Source organism: Aulostomus chinensis, chromosome 17 (assembly GCF_037954235.1).
Source record: "Aulostomus chinensis isolate RoL2024-O1b breed Wild chromosome 17, RoL_Achi_v1.0, whole genome shotgun sequence".
NCBI classification, from domain to species: domain Eukaryota; kingdom Metazoa; phylum Chordata; class Actinopteri; order Syngnathiformes; family Aulostomidae; genus Aulostomus; species Aulostomus chinensis.
The window spans coordinates 21622991-21637927 of record NC_141336.1 but is presented as its reverse complement, the minus strand read 5'-3'; positions in this window follow the sequence as shown (position 1 = coordinate 21637927).

Here is a 14937-nt window from a genome sequence, read left to right as displayed (position 1 = left end):
GGCATCAGAAACAGAGAGAGAGGGAGAGAGAGGTGGTAAAGCTTCCTGAAAGCACCACATCTAACAAGAGAGGCTGTACCGTACAGATGAGACCGTCCGCCCTCTCCCATTAACCCCTCGAGCGCCTGGATGCCCAGGTAGAACTGACTCCATTCATTGAAGCCACTGACAGCTGCTCCATGGGTGGGATCCCGTGTGTTTACTTTTACCTGTAGACTCAGAGGACTCATCCCAAAGCCACTGAAAGCCCTAATGTGTCATAACTGACAGCACAATAAAAACACTCTCATGGACCCACAAGATCATCTGACAACCTGCTGAGATGGAAGTTGATTAATCTAAATCTATTGCTGTCTGCACAAATACAAATACGTTCATGGATCTTGTTCCCCTCAGTTGCATAAATTAAATAAGCAGGGAATCCACCCTAATTGCTGGTATCCTGGCAGCGTCCAAATCAGCCGGCTGTGATTAGGCTAATTACCTACATGGGTGAATTGACAAAACGTGTCCGAGGGGAGAAGTAGGAAATGCTTCATAAAGAATCTTTTGAGGCCGACTGACAGCGCCCAGTGAGTGAGCATCAATTTATGGATGAAGGCACAAAAAAGAAAGTTCCCAGTGTTCATCGGAGGCCAGTGAATCCAAAATGAACTCTTTTTATGAGGCTGACTTTGCCTCCGTGATGGTGCGAGCACAAAGCAGCCAACAAAGGGCGGCAGTAAAGGGGGAGTTGTGACAAGATAGCAGCACAAAGAGAGAATCAACTTTCATGTGGCTGAATGCAGGCAGGAGCCTGGCCCAGCTGTTTTTAATGGCGATGCATTGACAGGACGTCAGGCTATTTTTAATCGTGTGCACGTCTTTCAGACCCGAACACAAAACCCCCCTTTCACCGGGCTTTGTCGGTAACCTGCAGTGACCTGCATTCAAGGCTGCGTCAGGGTCCCTTGCACAATAGATGCTGAAGGAAAAGGGTGTCTGCAACTGGATGTCCAGTTAAAAAAATTCCCCACCAGACCACTCCAGACCTCCAGGATGGACAATATTTGAGAAAATTTAATCCGGCAATAATTATTGTGATAACTAACAAAAGAATGTGTGCCGAGACTTTAAATCCACACTAACTTTGTTACATTTCAAACTAAATAAATGTCTATAATGGCTCTGCAAACACACACACAAAGAATGTACAAACAAGTCGGAAAACAAAGGGCTCTTATAACAGGGCTCGGGATCTTGATGAAAAATTCAAACAATATTAAATGGGGAGTGTCAACAGCAGACACACTTGTGCTGAGGGCCCTTCAAACAGACGGAGTAACTCGGCACACACATTACGCCGCCACAGTTCAACCTCTTAGTGTAATGATGATGGCAGCTTTAACTAGGGCGCAGCTTTTAAAACCCCTGGCTTGCAAACACTCTCCTGTGCAGGGGTGGGGAGGGGGGGGGGTGGGGTGGGGGGTGGGGGTGTAAAAGCTGAGGAGTTTTGGCTGCAAAATAAAAGAAGAGAGTGAAGAGCCGCTGTGTCCAGGCATGTCACTTCCTTCAGGATTTACCTGCCGGTGAACGTCACGGGTCACCTGGATTCCTTGCGCCTCCCCCCCTCCCCTGCCTCCTTCCCTCTCTGGTGACCACTTCATCGGAGTTGCACTCCTGAAAGCTGCAGATTAAGATATCTGTGCAAAGGGATTCCAACTGTCCTCCTGCACAACATGGAGCAGTAATGCCTCCTGACAGGCGGGCTTTAGAGGCAGGCCTCCGATTCTCACATCCATCAGTGATCCCTCATCTCAGGGAGTCGGAAAAAGAAACAAGTCACATAAATATGTGGACCCCGCTGCACACATGGGGGTGAGGGGGGTGCACAAGGAACACTTCTGTGAGATGTGAAGCGTGGTTGTCTGCTTTTTTGTTTTTTTGTTTTTTTTTAATGATTGAAGAGAGAAAGTGGGATGACGTCAACTTAAATCCATACATTCAAAGCACTCACCAGGAAGAAGACCTGATACGCTGCGGGCCACGCACCGATCTTGAATAAACAAGCTAATCTTTTTGTTACTGTTGTAAATCTCTCTATTTACAGGACATTTTCAATATTTACACTGAACGTTTTTTTCATGTTGCAGTGATTATAATTTCTGATTGCTGATCCACTCATTTCCATATTTCTTGCTGCCTCTTTAAGCCACAAAAGCTTTTTTTTAAATTATATACATTACAAACGGTTCTGACCATATTAACACCAAATCAATAGCAACAATCTTAAGATTCAAAGTTTCTTTTTTATGTACACACTGCTGAGTGAGCATGAGATACACAGACAAGGCCTCAAGCAAAGCAATCGAAGGCCGTCTACATGGCAACAAGAAGATTATTCTGTATGAGAGCCTCAACATGTAAATATCCAGGCAGCTCTCATTCACTCTTCTGTATGAAAAGAAATGCACTGTATTGGTGTGTAACTCTGCTTTTATTCAATTAATATTTCAACATAAAGCATGCAGGAGGGTTTTTGTGGCCAACCCTAGCAAGACCTTAACCACAGTACAACTATTAAAATATCACATCTTTCACAGAGAAGAAAGTGAACATGCATGTCAGTGCACAGCTGGACATTTGTAGGATTATGCACAAAGTGCTGTGCACAACCTTTTGTAAGATATCATATAAAAGGTTTGATGAGAATATGCTGCAGGATCAAGAGCTGTTTAAGATTTGCTTACCCCTTTTTTTTGTATGTTGTGTTTTGTTATTTGTCCACGGCTGCGAATCAAATTTCTGAAGTGCTAAAATAAGTCAGAGGGAGAGGGAACTGTAACACTTTCAGTTAAAGGAGCTACAGGCTGGTCAAAGCTACTAGGAATTCAAGCTCCAAAAACACTGGCTTCTACTGTGCATTACATTTTTTAATACTGCAGATGAGTAGGATGTTTCTCATCCCTACATGTCAAATACACACATCTACACTGTGCTGGAAGATTTAAGGTAATTACTTCCTGGTCTCAAGCTGAAGCTGTCATGATGGCGTCATGAAAATGGCGCTCGTCATGACAAGTGAATGGAAAAAAAGAACTGACAAAAGTTTGTAGAAATCAGCAGCTGAGAAGAATGAGCCGTGTGTGTGTGCGTGCGTGCGTGCGTGCGTGCGTGCGTGCGTGCGTGCATGTGTGAGAAACAGGCAGTGCTGCAGCATCTGTAGCTCCACCACCTGTAGGTAGACGAGCTGTTCAGACTGGGGGTTGCTGACTGGTTGGACACAGGAAGTAGAGACAGCAGGTGTGCTGTTATCACCTCCATAGAAAGGTAATGAAGCCCTGTCACAATCAGCAGGAAATGAAGCAGCCCAGCTGAGCCTGATACCGAGTTGACAGCATTTTAAACTTGCACGTAAGGCTGTTTATGATCAGGGAATTGATCAGGCAGCTGATTCCAACTCTTTTACACACACACACACACGCATCACAAAAGTAACCGTCAACCACCTTGATAAGGAAAAAAAAAAAATCCCCCAACTTCTCGGCCTTGTAGTCGTACCTCCTTTGTTCGTAAGTGTAGATTCAAAGTGGTGTGACATTTACGGGCCCCTGCTTTGAAGAGGAGCCAACCACTCTCCGTGCAGTAAAAGAGCCACCTGCCTCGCCTCACCTGCCCTTCTGTGAAGGCTTAGTGAATAAAACTCCAGAGTTCCAGCGCCAGCTAGACCCTGCCCAGTAGCTACTGTACAGAGGAGCCAACCTTCAAAAATCCCCCCCAATTTTGGCTCTTGCAACAGACAGAAAAGAGGATATAAAGAAGCGGAGCTGTTTTCTTTTCAGTGTCTCCCCTCAGCTAAGTCTGGGGTAAGCCCGCTAATCCTGCTTGGTGTGATGACTCACAACGGGTGTGGCCAATGTGTTCCCAAAGATATCTTTTCCACCGTCTGAATATCAATAGGAATGTTTATGTTGGCTTTTTCAGCCTTGCGTGGCATTAAATTGTTTCTCATAGCTGCTCAACACCTCTTATGACATGCGTGATGATGGTAATAAAAGAAAAGCTATATTTCATGTTGCTCAATTTCTGCGTTTATGTGTGTGTTTCTGACATATGTTTGTGTGTTTGTGAGGGGGAGAGAAACAGGCCAGTGTCCCACCTAATTGTTATTACGACTGTGTTTGGCCTGGAGACAGTCGATAGGAATCAGGAGTGAGCCTGCTGGTGGGGGGTTAGGGTGGGCTGTGTCTCCCACTTCCCAGTGTCTTAGTTGTAATGCATCCCTCCACTAACAGGGATCAAGGTATTAGGGATTCAGGTTATTTGTATTGATTTTATGTGCTGTCATGCCGAGCTTGAGGACGCCCTCATATTTGTGGAAATTGCAAATTCCACCTCGGAAATGTCACCAGCATTTAATCTCTTCCTGAGTGGTCAATATAGGACCCTCAAGTCTGGTCTGACCACGTTTATTAAACAGGGACCAAGCGTTCCCTCGGTTACCATGACACCACACAGCATGGGATGGGATTGGTTCAGATTAGAACATGGTAACATGGGAGTGAGGATGTCGAACATTAATAACTTTTAATAAGATCTGTGTCGCTGGTTACGAGATTGCACATGGATAAAGGGAGTTGACTCTGGATTAGGGAAGAGTCGGAGAAAGACCATAATCTGGGGTCATTCTGAAGGACTGCAAACTTTACTCAAAGTCTGTGTGATTAACTATGTTGTGCATTCAGAGACTCCTAATATATGTATTAAAAGAAGCATTACTTTCACTGCAGAAAGACCAGCGACTAAGGTCAGTGTCATTATCCTACGAGGACTCTTCAAGGGCCCTAAGAGCAAATGGCTTTGTTGCATCTGCCAACATTTGCATGCTATTATCATCTTTGCTTTATCCGTGTCATAGCAAATGTTTCTCTTTCTCCCGTGTTTACAGGAATGGCCGAGCCACCCCTCCTCTCTCCATTCACCGCAATCAAATTTACTCTGGCTTGAGTACACGTTTAGTGGGGACCATTTGTTTGAGGCAAACACTTAGGGCCCGCGTATGTCATTGACCAGTGTCCACAAATATAATCCTATCAAGTTCAATCTTAGGATGTCCTATGCCATTGTTTTCCTAACGCAATAAAAGAAAATAATCCCATCGGTCTTGTTTTAATATGGACTCAACTCCCTTTTTTGAGCACATTATGAACTTCCTAAATCCCTCTTTTTTTTTTTATTTGTACAAGTGAGCTGATAATATTTTGTTTCACTTGACATCCAGCGCCGTATTTACAGTTCTAGCAGAGGGCCGTCACAGCTAACAAACATGAACCTGCCGGGGTGGACGGCATGCGTGAACGCACTCTTTCTTGCTTGTTGATAAACCCCTGCTTCTTCTCCAAGCCCTCAGTTGACATGTACCTACAGAGAAAGCCTTAGCAAAACAAGCCGGACCCTTGTAAATATGCATTGCCCAACAGTGGCACACGCAGTGTTGGCTTACATACTGCTAGTGGTGTTTTTCTTTTTACCTCCAAATTTGCTCGGAAAACTAATCATGGTCTGATAAAGCCCACGGTAAATAAGGGAGAGATTGACACCCACATGTCAAAGTTTACATAGCCAGACCAAGTGTACATATAGGGCAAGAGAACTGTGGGGCTGAACGGAGCTGGACTGGCCTGACCTGGGCGAGTCCACGCTGCTGAAGCAGACACACTGTGAGTGAGGCAGCAGAGGAGGACGGGGAAAACCAGGAAAAAAAGAAGAAGCTGCAATTCATCCAAAACTGATGAATAACACACGTATTTAATTTATTCCGGGTGTGGCTTGATGTGATTTTCAAGCCTCTGCTGTCCATTTCTCCTTTGAAAAAAAAAAAAAACATTAAAATGAAGAGTGTGTGTAGCTTCCTTCTTACCCGTCGCTGTCGCCATCCAATTGCTTGATAATCCACAGCAAAGACAGTGCGGCTAACAGAAAAGGTTAACCCTTGACTGATGTGTCTGATGTTAATCTATAGATCAATTAGGGAGAGGCACACTGGGTCAAGCTACAGATATTGCAATGGCTATTAGTTCCCCTGTCTGCCATTATTACACAGTCACATGCTCAAACATCGGCTGGGTTGGTATGCTAGGCACAGATGCCTAGGGTAAACAGACAGGCCTACAAGGCTTGCACAAAATATTGATCTGACAGCAGATGGGAACCTTGATATCAGCCATTCAGTTTCCCTGCGTCTGTGTATTCTTATGTGGCAAATGTGTTGGGAAAAATAAAATCACATACTGCCTGTTTGTTTTGCCCAAGTTAATCCCTTATTTTACTTTCAATTTCGCTTAACGCATGCCGTTGTCTTATGAACTATATAGATTATTACATGTAAACTGGCAATAGCTCTCTTATGACTGAATACAAATGGGCTTCAAAATAAGCAATTCTACTGAATGTGATCATATATGCAATATTGTTTAGAGATGTAGTCAACTTTAATCAGCCCGTGTTGAAGAGTCACCTTGAGCCATTTGTGCACTCTAATCTAGCATACTAGAGATGACAGGCATTAAGTACTGAGATTAACATTTTATATTGCATTCTTTCAAATATTTTCTTTCAAACTGAACTTTTGCTCTCCCTCGTAATAATCCAAAGCTAGAGGCACTTCTCTCTCAAAATGCCAAACAAAGAATGAAACACATGCATCAAGCTCCTTTTGTTGCATTAAGCTGCGTCTAAAAGAGGGAAGGGTTGTCAGTGAGAAAAGATGGATTGAAATTTTCCATTACTCCATTCACCGCTTCCCCATTCAGTTTCAGCGAATTAGCTTGATGGTTAAATAACTAAGGGTAGATGAAATGATAGCTCAAGCAGAATGAAAGAATAAAGTCTTTCTTGGTCTCCATATTTCGGGTGATGAAAATGTCTCACGCTGGGAGAATGTCAACAGGAATGACCCATTTATTGGCGGGGAGTGGTTCTTTCTTTTCCAAAGCTGGCAGTAACATTGAAACACAACGTCATTATGGAGAAAAGAAAGTGCTCTCAGTGGTTGTAAATAGACCATCTCTATATATGAAATTTGGGATTTCTGGAAGGGTTATGATGGGTCACATATTTGCTCGGACTATCCCTGCGCTCCACAATGCAGCTAACTTGTCCAAATAGCAATGATGGGTAATCCAACATTCCTCCATCCTAAAATCTCAGGATCATCACAGCAGGGGTATTGAAGCATATTCATTACTAATTATGTTTCTATTTCTCCCTGCTCCACCTCTCTGTGCTCGGGGCTCCGTGGTGCGTCCGTGGCCCTGGGGATCAATCACTCGGCTCTGCCTGGCCAAACACCACTGACAAGGCAAGATGCAAAGTAAAGCTGGTCTAGTGTCTCCATGGCATGCCACCGTTCAATTAGTCTTGGTCAGTGGGAGACATGATTATTCCAAAATTAGTGATTATGTCCTTGAGTAAACAGGCCAGATCAGGGCGTGTCGTTCTGTGTGCACCTTGCTGGTCACTGGGCCTCAACAATAGAACGCTACGCTTTGCAAGAGAGACCAGGGTACAGAAGGCTGCTTCCCATAAAAGAGCTGCCAGCTCCCCCTTCTCGTTGCAGGACCCCGCGGCTCGGCACAACCCTCCCTGATAAAGTGGTATTTCCCGCATACAAAGGAGGCATCGGGCTTAATCCTCAACCAACCCACACCCCCTTCTTTCTTCCCAGCAAGAGAGCACAATGAGCGTGGACCTTGTCTTAATCCAAAGGTGGGCCTATCACAGTAATCTGGTAATACATGCTGATCAAAGCCTATTCAATGCTAATCAGGACAACAGATCAGTATTATGATCTAATTAGGGACACCCTATGTGCCAATGGAGTGAAATGCCAGAGCATTGTAAACAGCGGAGGATGGCATTGAAATGCTAGAGAAGAACAATGGACTGAATGTAATGCTGCGCTATAATCCTAGCTCAAAGCTATGCTGCCAAAGTAACTAAACAGTGGCCAATTAAATTAGACAGGACACACAAGAAATCATAGACATGACAATAAATCGTGTGAGCATCTTGGGATATTCTGTGAGTCACAAAGGGTCATATAATGACCTTGAGAGTGATTCTTCACACAGGTTGTAGGTGGGATTTTTCATGGTCCCGAGGCAGCAAGAGGCCACTTCTGACATGGAGGAAGATGAAGAGGTTGGAGGTCAGCCATGCTATTGCGCCGTCTTGTCATATCATATGCTCCACCTTTGATTCCAGCTTCAGCTGGCCAAGAGGCATTAAAGCCACTTGATCATTTTGACTCAGCTGATGCTTCTGTTCCTTCTTGTTGATTTTGACACTCACGATATGCCCAGTTAGCCCTTGGCTATTAAAGCATCAAATCAATTACCCACTTGCATTTGGGAAGGTGTTGTCCTCCTCTGGGAGGCGCATCAGTCACGCCTTGCATGCAGTGTCATCCCCTGCGACTGCAGAAATCTGGGTGGCCACGGCTCTTTCAAAGCAGCACAATACAGCTCCTACCTTTGGATAAACTAAGTCTGCTATAACAAGGCTGCTAGCAATGGCTAATCCCATCAAAATGGACTCCTTTTAGAAAAACAATAAAAGCAAGAGCCTACTAATGACAGTGATATGTTACATATGGAATGCAGGGGGTGGCAGAAATCAAAGTGTGATAAAAATGCCTTGTGCGGCGACCGACATCCCCTCCACCTGGGCCTAAAACAACAAAGCTGTTTTTGGATTCGGCACTGTTTAGATACTCCTTAGCTACGAAAATAAAGGCCAGATGTGCAGGCAGGAGTCTCATGTGGCTACATGTAGGCAACTTGTGTGTGACGGAGAAATGCAGCCTTGTCGACAGCCATTGCTTTGCAAGCTGACTTTCCCTTTCAGAGTGCGTATAAAGGCAGCTTTAACCCTTTACTCTGAACAAAACGCACACACATTAGAGGCACTGTGGGTTTAAATTTGCAGAACGTAAGTTGGGTACTGTTTATGTACAAATATATTTATTACATTTTTCAAAAAAATATACAATTTGCTTGGAATTTTGAAGCCAACCTGCCTCAACAAATAACCGGATTAACTGGACCGATTAGTCATCGTATCAACCTGATGACTATAAATGAGTCAAAAAGACAGTTAAGCCACGTTAAAAGATGCCCCGAAATTTCAGTTTAACCACAAGGCTCCTGGTAGTTGCTTGAAGTTTATATGTTGTCCCGTGCGGGTCAGCTCGAGGCGCTGCCCCCACCCCCACCCTTAGTCCGACTAGCTCCCACACACAGGCAGGAACAAAAAGACCCACCTCGGTGTGGCCCTATCAATGTCACCGCTTTGTGTAGCAGTCTTTCAGGGTACATGAAGTGTCTTTAGCCACAATGAGATCAATAGCCCAGCCAACTGTGTAGCAGCTAGCAGCAACAGCAGCCGCGCTGAGCTGCAAGCCAGAGCAGATAAAGCTGATCACACATTGTCAGATCTGTATCTTGATCTACTTGTGCACGCTCAGCTGTTAGAAAGAACTTTTCCACCTAGTTTCTCGGTTTTGTTTGCTGTGTAGAAAATGGAATACTGGGCCCGCGGTGCAATATTGATGTGACATATCTCCATTTAGTTGGAAAAGTCCCTGAGGACCTTTGAAAGTTTTCTGTGTACTCTGCTGAGCCAGATCTTTCCTGACAGTGACCTCAGTCAGCCTATAGGTACACTGGCTTGGACAGGTCAGTTGCATTGATTTCCCATTCCCTCTTGGCACAATAAAGACTGTCAACGAACCATTGAGATGTGTCCTTGACCAAAGTGTAACGCACGCTCTTATCATGTCTACTCTGAAGCTTTCAGCTCAGTGAAACATCTGCTCATGGTGCAATTATTCACTGCATAAAATGCAGATTTTCTCATCCATTACTGTTACTTTGATCACTCTCTTCTGTAATCATGTACACAGCAGGTGAATATATCATTATGAATAATCAGAGACCACCAAGTTAGACATTCTTTTTACCCTCCCCAGCAGAAAAAGCCAGAGCCTAATTTGCCATCATCAGCTTCTTTTGTTCAAACAGGGACTGGTATTTGAGATATAATCCTCCTTCCATAGATAAACTAGTGTCTCGACAGGCAGCGGCAAGATTCTGTCAAAACCTTTTCCAGAGGCGAATCTTTGTGTTTTGTTCAAGGCTGAAAAATGTCTTGTTAATGACTAAACAAGTGACGTAAACTTCCCATCTGGCTTTGAACACGGGAAATGCACAATTTCACTGCAGGCGAGCAGTAATACGTTTGCATTATTCCTTATATGCAGTTGCACTGCTTTCCTCAATTGTGAAGATGTACCTTATACGTTCAAGTTACATTTTCTATTATTTAGCAACAGGCCCAACATATGAAAGTGAAATGGTGTTACTTTATATTCAGTGTCTAGTTATCCTTCCAAAATGCCACATGTAATGTCATGCAATATCTGACAAAATGACCTTAATTTAAAGGGCTGCCATTGATGTCAACACCAGGTAAATACCAAGCTGCAAATGTGCATTGATTGTTTAGATGCTCCAGGTGACACCGTGCCAGCAGAGACAACTTTTGTTTACCTCTCAAATTTCACAGAATGTTGAAGTGGCACTAAAAATTATCGATGTATTGCTTAAGTGTCTGCAGTAAAAGACTGAGAGAAGAATGACGATTATGCATCAATTTAAAGCGTATACAAGTTATTTAACTGCGTCTGGGCTTGAATTTGGAATTTTTTGGAATTTCGAATGGAAAAAAAAAAAAACACCAAACATCAATACACACCCGGTGCACATCGTCGGTGATGTTTAAGTCATTAGTAAGCGCCGCCTTAGATGTTTACACACAGAAATGCATAGTAACCAGGCATCCGTGCTATTCTTCTCGCCGTCTCAACAGCCAAACTAGCCAGTGTCTGTGCTGCGATTCACCAAGAAAATGAGATGCAAATTACTCCATACATCTACAGCATATTTTAGCAACGTTATTCAGTGTTTTGATCTGGACCGTCCTTTTGTTAGTTAAAATGTACAAACTATTCAAAAGATTTCTTTTGTTCTAAACCTTTGTAAGAAAGTGGAGAAAATATTTGGAATGCATTAAGTTCTGAAAACCGCCTGTCATGGTCGACAATAAAGGGTAGCCTAATAGATGTTAGCGTTGATGGTAAAGAGGACAAAAAGAAGCGGCCTTCTGTTGTGCACAAACTGCCTGGCGCAACTAAAAATGAATCCATTAACTTCACACTGTTTACTTTGTACTTTTGGCTGTAAAGGGAAAGAAAATAAAAAACCCCAATTCACGAGGTGCAGGAGCCAAGGCCTCAACTTCTCTTTCACAGGCCACGTTTTTTCAGCTTTTTAAAAACTCACACGCCAAGCGCCCTGGCAGCCAGCAATGACAAGATGCAGGGGAGAGAGAAAAGACCGAACGAGGAGACAAAACCAAACACAAAAACAGTAACATCTGCAGCCGCTTCCAGCCAGACAGTTTGATGTGAATAACTCAGCACTTCGTGCCCTGACCTTGGCGAACAAAGGGGGGGAGATGCCTCAGGAGTGGAGCGGGACGCCCTGGGAGGCGAGCGTCCAGAGAGTGCCCCTGCTCGTTTCGCTGAGTTGGAGTTATTGTCCCAAAGAGGTGCCACCAGGGCATCCAGGCACCACATGCCACTTGGACTGTCATAGTTTCAGCACAAAGATGGCTACTTGACAAATGAAGCGGTGCAGGAATAAAATGTCATTTTCAGAGTTTTACAGCGCTGGGGTCTCCATAGCAAATGAATGCAGAGCAGGGTCACGCAAATAACTATAGGAGAGTCTGGTAAACATGATTAATCAGTGCAAAGGGGAGAAGATGAATATTTATCAATCCAGCTAGAAGATGCTAATATATATACAGATTTATTTCACCTCACTCTAAAGTTAGAAAAGCCACATTCCTCCCCATCAAATCAAAGGGAGACACAACAAAGCAACTGTGTACTTCAAGACTTAAATCTTACAAGTTCCTAATCCTTCTGAAGTCCACATGGGACCCTTGGTCTCCATGGCAACAGCAGGGCATTCAACCAAGTGATTGCCTCCAATGAATTTCAGATAAGACAAAATGGAAGTGAATTGATGTGATTTTAATGCAGAAGTGAGCAACGGAGAGGGGAGGTCCACTAGGTTCATATTTGAATAAAGCAAACAGAGCAGACAAAAGGCTGACAGCCGTAAATGACATTGTCAGTACAAAAATTATCAGCCAGTTTACAATCTGTTTGCTCATGTAGAACAAACAGAATGTGTGTGGCATCCCCGGGCTTTGTGAACGGCAGGGCCGGCAGCCGGCAGCGAGAGAAAAGCAGATATCAGCTCCCCCTGCAGCCCTGCAACAATTAGATAGCAATTTGACAGGCACACTCAAAATGTGAGTTTGTTGTTCTCTTCCAAGGGCACTGCTGCTTTTTTCTCTCCCTCACTCTCTCTCTCTCTTTTTTTTTTTTTTAAATCAAAAAAGGAAATCCATAATTGAGGCATCGGGAACAAAGACAAATTGCTTGACCTATGGCCAGAGAACTGCCAGGGTGGGATATCGCAGGCGTAGGGAGACGCATTCCAAACATGAGACCCTCAGTTACCTAGCAAAGGCTCGAATCAAGGTCCCCTTTTCTGCCTTGCCCTCCTTTGGTGGTAGACCAGTAGGGAGATCCTCCTTAAAGGCAGCCCCGGTAGGCCCCGCTCAGACCCTGCTACCCTTTGTTGCATTTTGTCACGTTTTGTTTTGGGCTTGTTAACTACTCTATAGCTGCGAGGACAGGCAGCAGCTGGCAAGCTTGTGGAGGCTACGAGGCATCAATTTTACCCTGGGACAAGGAGGGAAAACAGAGCAGGTTTACTTTTGACAGCACCTTGAACCTTCCCACTGTAATGTCATCTGTCCTTGTTGCCAAGCAACCATAAATCCAGCACAGATTGACCAGTGAGCTGTGTGCTAAAGTTTTTTTAAATTTTTTTTTTTTTTTTATAAAAGTACTACTTCCCTCCGATTCTCCCGAGTCGAAATCGACATTTTTACAAAATGTTAACAATGTGTACACAGGTTCAATGAAAGTTCTGCTAAATTGTGCGTGGAAAATGCAAAAGGAAGGCAAATGTACGTAAAAGTCATCAGCAACAACGGCAGAGAAGGGAACTGGAGCTGCTGCAGCTCTGGGAGTGGTCCAGCTGAAAAGTCAAGTCCGGCTTGGTTGAGTCTTTTCATGCTGACGAGCAGTTAGTAGCCTATCATGACGAGGCCGTGGCCTCATGAAGAGCAGCTTTCCTGACACGTCTGAAGTCAGCCGAAGCTTCTTGATAGTGTTAAAGTTCTCATCACAGAAAAAACAGCATGTCAGAGTGTCAATTGATATTCATCCCAAGATTTTCCTCGCCGTGCTGTGAGCCCAGCTCTGTTCTGCTGCTGTGTAGATGCCGTTTAGTCTTATTAAAAAGTTGTTTGATTAGCCGGCCCTGGAATGGAGGCTGTGAAACGTCTGGCAGCAGTAGATAAAAGGGGAATGATAAATAGGCGAAAAGCCAGCCGATTGCCAGTCAGCCACTAGAGCATCAAAACACATCCATTTCTCTGCAAAGTTGATCCAATTATTGTCAGCCACTCACAGATAGCTACTATGCTTTACTCCTTTCATTCCAGGCTAAATTGCTCTTCCCCTTTTTTGCCGATACGGCAATCGGTCATAAAGGGCCAGCCATCATTAGTGCTGTTTGAATTGGAGCCCTGTAGTGTTTGGTTAAGAGGGTAAATGCAAATTTGATGAAAGAATAAGGCTGCATTTACATATCAGCCTCAGCTCACATGGGGAGGGTAAACATTCTGTTTATCTCAAGTGTCATTTTATGATTTCAGTGGAATATAAAAGCGACCTTGGCCCAGTCAGAGCAAAAGACTAAGGAAATTTACTGTTATTTAAACACACTTTAGTCAAGTAGAACTTGTCAACAAATCTCCTGTAACTCAACAAATAAATTAAAGATATCAACTTCTTCATACCAGGAGCACAGCGATGAACCCACATCTGGCAGGTTTCATCTTCTACTTTGTCGTTAATTATTTTCATTTCACAATTTCAGATTCAAAATGAAAATTTATAAAATAATTCACGTATCTTACCGCTGCATATCAAATCTAGAGTTCCGGGGTGATTGGGGATTTCAACTTGCAACACTAAAAACTTAATTTACAAAAGCTTCAAGACCAGAATAGACAATTGACGTATGTTTATTTGGTGTTCTTTTTTTCCCCTTCAGGACAACAACTACAGGAAATGCTGCTTCACATTAGAAACCATCAACCTCACTGCATATTTGAATCTTCAAAAAAAAAGAAGAAGTCAAAAGTACAATGAAATCAAGACTAAAACAGAATAAGAATTTCAAAGAATGTGAGGCACCCTCACCTGTGTTAAATCTTTATTTCACATTCAGGAAATTCACCTGAGCTCTCGAACAAAATGTCAATTATTTGTCAAAAACTATAAAATAATAAATGAAAATTTAAAGCCAAACCAGCAAATGTATTCAAGCCAAACACTATTTTTCTTTCTGCACAGTCCCAGAGTTGAGTGGGCTGCTAAAAATAAGGCAAAACACTGCCATCTATGGCTATGTTCCTAGGACTGCTGAGGTCCTCTGCACCCAACACAAAGGCAATCAAATATTCATTGGGAAAAAAAATTGTATGGTGGAATATTTGTTAATAAGATTAATAAAATATAATTGTAATTATAAAATTGTAAACACTTGCCTGACAATTCTGAATCTAATAAAGTAAAAAAGTGTTTGGAACAGTGTTCACGTTAAAGTTTCTTGGATTTCTCATGAAGCCGACACGTTTTTGGCTTCTGAAATTGACAGATTAGACTGAAACCTAGATTTTCATCCA